This window comes from Procambarus clarkii, chromosome 68 (assembly GCF_040958095.1).
Source record: "Procambarus clarkii isolate CNS0578487 chromosome 68, FALCON_Pclarkii_2.0, whole genome shotgun sequence".
NCBI classification, from domain to species: Eukaryota; Metazoa; Arthropoda; class Malacostraca; order Decapoda; family Cambaridae; genus Procambarus; species Procambarus clarkii.
Genome location: NC_091217.1, coordinates 23,598,342 through 23,604,677, shown reverse-complemented (window position 1 = coordinate 23,604,677; position 6,336 = coordinate 23,598,342). Strand labels below are relative to the sequence as shown.

The 6,336-nt window shown below is 45.2% G+C and overlaps 1 non-coding gene across 1 annotated transcript; it reads left to right on the top strand.

Moving 5' to 3' along the window:
• Nucleotides 1–1,814: 1,814 nt before the first annotated feature.
• Nucleotides 1,815–1,933, top strand: LOC138355720 (5S ribosomal RNA). Its single transcript, XR_011224006.1, has one exon. It is a non-coding gene; the product is annotated as a 5S ribosomal RNA (ribosomal RNA).
• Nucleotides 1,934–6,336: the final 4,403 nt, after the last annotated feature.

Genomic DNA, 6,336 nt, shown 5'->3' with positions numbered 1-6,336 from the left:
AGATGTTTGAGATATATATATCTCGAACTATCTACTTCTTTTGTAAGGTCTGATGGCGTAGTGGGTTAAAGCATACTAGTTATGCCAGCTACTGGAAGGTAGTTGTGCTTTCTGGGTTCGAGTCCCACTGGTGGGTGTTGTCCAAAGATTGTTTATCTTCACTTGTGGTTTATGCAAGTATAGGCTTATAAGCTGGACACGAGTTCTCTCACATTGACAGTGGCTTGACGAAAATTGCAGACTGACCCCTCACTCATCTGGTGCCTTCGGGAGGTAGAGATGTTTGAGATATATATATCTCGAACTATCTACTTCTTTTGTAAGGTCTGATGGCGTAGTGGGTTAAAGCATACTAGTTATGCCAGCTACTGGAAGGTAGTTGTGCTTTCTGGGTTCGAGTCCCACTGGTGGGTGTTGTCCAAAGATTGTTTATCTTCACTTGTGGTTTATGCAAGTATAGGCTTATATATATATATATATATATATATATATATATATATATATATATATATATATATACATATATATATATATATATATATATATATATATATATATATATAATATACAGAGTAAATCTACCCCAAAAGTAATGATTTATTTGTCTACAAAAGTAAACTCTTTTTGGAATCATATGAGGCCCCTCCACTGAGGGGGGAGGCCTGGATGTTTATTGTCATGTGTATTCATGCTGCTTGCATGTCGTCGTTTATTTTGCCTTTGTTGTTTTCTTGACAGCTTTCTTTGCCTTGGGTGGTTTGGGAGATTTTGAAGCTCTCTTTATTTTGGGCTTTTTGTTCCCAACAACAAGCTGCTGCTGCTTCTTTTTCAAGGCTGTAGGTGGTTTGTTGCTTGTGGCGGCTTTCTTGGGAGTTACCACGGCCTTCTTTGCTGCTGTAGATGGTTTCTTGGTTGTGGTGGCTTTCTTGGGAGTTAGAACGGCCCTCTTCTCTGCTACGGCCAGCTTGAATGATCCACTAGCTCCACTTCCCTTGGTCTGAACAAGAATGCCGTCAGCCACTGCTTTCTTGAGAAATCTTCGGATGTAAATGGCGATCTTGGCAGCCTCGACTTTGTTGTTGGCAACAACGTACTTCTTGATTGCTTGTAGAGACGAGCCCTTACGGTCTTTGAGTGCTGCGACCGCGGCTAGAACCATTTGACTAGTTTTCGGGTGAGGAACCTGGACGCGAGGTTTCCTGGTGGTGGCCACCACAGGAGCAGCAGCAGCAGCAGCAGCCGCAGCCTTCTTGGTAGGCTTTGCTTCTACCATGATGATGATGATGAACCAACCAAGGTGATGAGAGACGCTCAGACAGTCACGGGGGAATGATGCTGCCGCCGCTTGAGCCGAACCTATTTATGTGCCGGCACGGTACAGAAGCTGCAACCTGGCAACTCGTCCACCAATCACGACGGTTGGTTTTACGGCTCCGAAACCTGGATCCCATATCTTCTCTAAAATAGAAGCATTTGTTCATGTTCTTTGTAAAAGTATCATAAAGCAGGACAGATGAGACAAATATCATAAAAACTGAAGAGCAGATGAGCACACACATGTTTGTATTACAAAAGAAAATCCACAAATTCATTAGAAATTGGCAGGGCAGGCTGAGGAAGTAGGTAGATGTAAAATGTCTGTAAATGGCGAAAGAACATAAACCCAAGACTGAATAAACGATGTTAAATATCCATGCCAAGGATACAAAAATATGTTAGGATACAATTACCATTAAGACACCACAAGCAGGTCCGTATCCTGTCGTGATGACTAAAAGAGTTGGTTATTAGCCACAATGTGTAGGCAGTCTCATGCCAACGGCCATACCACTTTGAGAACACCGCTTCTCGTCCGATCAGCGAAGTTAAGCAACGTTGGGTTTGGTTAGTACTTGGATGGGTGACCGCCTGGGAACACCAAATGCTGTTGGCAATAATGTTTTTTGTTTTGTTTTGTTTTGTTTTGTTTCGTTTGTTTTTGTTTGAATGGCTGGCTGGCTGGCTGGCTCCACGGGAAATTCACGGAGTTGTGTGGAATAAGGCCTGGTAAAATGAATTAATATGTATGTCATGTTTAAAACAAACTCGCTTAATATAGATATTGTGTGAGGCTTTATACAAAAACAAACAACCAAAACAAAACATGTTGTATATATATATATATATAGCTTAATCCGGGTTTGAACTCGCAACTCCAAGAATACGCATATCACTTATATACACTTTACCACTGGACCACTGCTGCAGGACACTAGCTTGATGCTGAGGTATCAATTTAATGACGTAAATGCCATTTCCACAAATAAATGATAATTAAAAAGTATTTGTATGTACAAATCTTTTCTGTTTAAAAGGCTACAATATCAGTTACTGATATAATTTGTGTTAATGTTTCTATACCCACAAGAAGGCATATTTTTGCTTATATGTAAATGGTACGGAGAAGGAATCCACAGACCATCATTCCCCTCCCCTTCCCTCCCCCCCCCCCAACTCCCACCTACTACCACCACCACCACCACCACCACCACCACCACCACCACCACCACCACTCACCACCAATCACCACCACCACCAATCACCACCACCACCAATCACCACCACCAATCACCACCACCACATCTAACCGAAAACCCCCTAACACATCAACCCTCCCCCCAATCAACAGGCGAAATAATAACCCTCAAATGCCTGCCTGCCTGCCTGCAAGCCAATACTAACGGTCTTCTCAGAAAGAAAATCTCTTTGTATCTGTATTACTTGATGAAATGTATGATTCTAATAATGAAAATAAATTTTGATGTCGGTTGTATAAGCATAATGACCAATATGCACATGATATGAATGAATTAAATAGTGTAGTTTTAAGTAATTAGGTTGTAGACACATTAAGCGGATATGATATTTGACGCGTCCAGAACTGGTGATTTTTGGTTTAGTTTTAAATGCACCACCACCACCACCATTGCTTCCCCAGAGCCTAATTAAGGACCGGTAAAAGGAGTCAATATGTATGTCATCTATAAAACCAAAGAATGAATAAAAAACACACACAAACCTACATAATAGTATTAGGAAGATTGTATGGCAAAAAAAAAAAAAGTATTATTCCCATTGGTTCGTTTGAACTCGCGACTTCCAAAACACCAGCCACACACCTTACCACCCAGCCACCATAGAGTTGGTATAATTGTGCAACTTTAGTTATAAAAATAAAGTTTTCTCACATTGTATTGATAACTTAAAGGATTTTTTTTTTTGCATGTACAAATCTTATTGTCTGTTCTATGAAAAGGCTTGATGTAAATTATGTATTTTTTGAATGATTGAATTGTAGGCACATTAAGTGGATTCGATATTTGATATATCCAGAAAAGGCGATTTATGTTCAGTTTTAAAATGCATCACCGTTAACGCTAAAGGACTGGTAAAATGACTCGATGTTTGTCATTTTTAAAATAAACACTAAAACAAGGCCCTTAACATATATAATGTTTGAATATAAATTGAATGCATATAAATACAAAGTGGGAGTGGCTGGCTGGCTGGCTGGCTGGCTGGCTGGCTGGCTGGCTGGCTGGCTGGCTGGCTGGCTGGCTGCCTGCCTGCCTGCCTGGCTGCCTGCCTGCCTGCCTGCCTGCCTTGCCTTGCCTTGCCTTGCCTTGCCTTGCCTTGCCTTGCCTTGCCTGGCCTGGCCTGGCCTGTCCTGTCCTGTCCTGTCCTGTCCTGTTATTGCCTTGCCTTGCCTTGCCTTGCCTTGCCTTGCCCTGCCCTGCCTTGGCTGCAGCTGGCTGGCTGGCCGGCCGTAAATCAACTCTTAACAACACCACACCACACCACACCATCACTCATCACCCATCACCCATCACCCACCACCGGCCCCAGTCTCCCAGCCTCTCTTTTATACCCGAGCAGGCCCTTTAAATTATTTGAATTGTTGCACTTCGGCCAATGGCACGATCGCTGCTGCTCAAACATAATCTGGTTCACAAGTATTAAAATATATATATTATAATATATATATATATATATATATATATATATATATATATATATATATATAATATATATATATATATATATATATATATATATATATATATATATATATATATATATATATATATATATATATATATATATATATATATATATATATATATATATATATATATTCATGAAACACATTAAAACCTTGATCATTTATTCATTTATTACGTCTAGTGAAGAATTGCTTTTGTTCATTTGTATGATTAAAAATTGATAGAATAAGAATTCCTCGCTTAAAGTAAAATATAAAATATATATTGGATTTATATGATTGGTTAATATTCCAAGTGATGCTGAATATCCCCTATAATTTTGTTTTGTTTGTTTGTTATGTACACATTCCAAATGAAATCAATATAAATGTTATTATTAATGTTTGAAAGTTGATTGTCTACTTGAATCTCTCTATTAAAGTGTGTGTGGCTCCGGATGGAGCCTGGTTATGGTATTTGTCGTGGTGGGTGGCAGAAGTGCTTACTTCTTCTCTGTCTTCTTTGGCAAAAGAACTGCCTGAATGTTTGGAAGAACACCTCCCTGTGCAATGGTTACGCCAGACAGAAGTTTGTTGAGTTCTTCGTCGTAGCGGATGGCCAACTGCAAGTGACGTGGGATGATACGGGTCTTCTTGTAATGGTGCTGAGGAGGATGAGGGTAGTGGTGCGGAGGAGGAGGAGGGTAGTGGTGCAGAGGAGGAGGGTAGTGGTGCAGAGGAGGTGGGTAGTGGTGCAGAGGAGGAGGAGGGTAGTGGTGCAGATGAGGAGGAGGGTAGTGGTGCAGAGGAAGAGGGTAGTGGTGCAGAGGAGGAGGAGGGTAGTGGTGCAGAGGACGAGGAGGGTAGTGGTGCAGAGGAGGAGGGTAGTGGTGCAGAGGAGGAGGAGTGTAGTTATGCAGAGTAGGAGGTTAGTGGTGCAGAGGAGGAGGAGGGTATTGGTGCAGAGGAGGAGGAGGGTAGTGGTGCAGAGGGGTAGGAGGGTAGTGGTGCAGAGGAGGAGGAGGGTAGTGATGCAGAGGAGGAGGGTAGTGGTGCAGAGGAGGAGGAGGGTAGTGGTGCGGAGGAGGAGGATGGTAGTGGTGCAGAGGAGGAGGAGGGTAGTGGTGCAGAGGAGGAGGAAGGTAGTGGTGCAGAGGAGGAGGAGGGTAGTGGTGCAGAGGAGGAGGAGGGTAGTGGTGCAGAGGAGGAGGAGGGTAGTGGTGGAAAGGAGGAGGAGGGTAGTGGTGCAGAGGGGTAGGAGAGAAGTGGTGCAGAGGAGAAGGAGGGAAGTGGTGCAGAGGAGGAGGAGGGTAGTGGTGCAGAGGAGGAGGAGGAGGGTTGTTGCACAGAGAGGAGGAGGGTAGTCGTGCAGAGGAGGAGGAGGAGGTATTGGTGCAGAGGAGGAGGAGGGTAGTTATGCAGAGTAGGAGGGTAGTGGTGCAGAGGAGGAGGAGGTATTGGTGCAGAGGAGGAGGAGGGTAGTGGTGCAGAGGAGGAGGAGGGTAGTGGTGCAGAGGAGGAGGAGGAGGAGGGTAGTGGTGCAGAGGAGGAGGAGGGTAGTGGTGCAGAGGAGGAGGAGAGTAGTGGTGCAGACGAGGAGGGTAGTGGTGTGGAGGAGGAACAGGGAAGTGGTGCAGAGGAGGAGGAGGGTAGTGGTGCAGAGGAGGAGGAGGAGGGTTGTGGTGCAGAGGAGGAGGAGGGTAGTGGTGCAAAGGAGGAGGAGGGTAGAGGTGCAGAGGAGGAGGAGGGTTGTGGTGCAGAGGAGGAGGAGGGTAGTGGTGCAGTGGAGGAGGAGGGTAGAGGAGCAGAGGAAAAGGAGGGTAGTGGTGCAGAGGAGGAGGCTAGTGGTGCAGAAGAGGAGGGTAGTGGTGCAGAGGAGGAGGAGGGTAGTGGGCAGTGGAAGAGGGTAGTGGTGCAGAGGAGGAGAAGGAGGAGGGTAGTGGCGCAGAGGGGGAGGAGGGTTGTCGTGCAGAGGAGGAGGAGGGTAGAGGTGTAGAGAAGAAGGAGGGTAGTGGTGCAGAGGAGGAAGAGGGGTGTGGTGCGGAGGAAGAGGAGGGTAGTGGTGCAGAGGAGGAGGAGGGTAGTGGTGCAGAGGAGGATGAGGGTAGTGGTGCAGAGGAGGATGAGGGTAGTGGTGCAGAGGAGGAGGAGGGTAGTGGTGCAGAGGAGGAAGAGGGTAGTGGTGCGGAGGAAGAGGAGGGTAGTGGTGCAGAGGAAGAGGGTAGTGGTGCAGAGGAGGAGGAGTGTAGTTATGCAGAGTAGGAGGGTAGTGGTGCAGAGGAGGAGGAGGGTAGTGGTGCCGAGGAGGAGGAGGG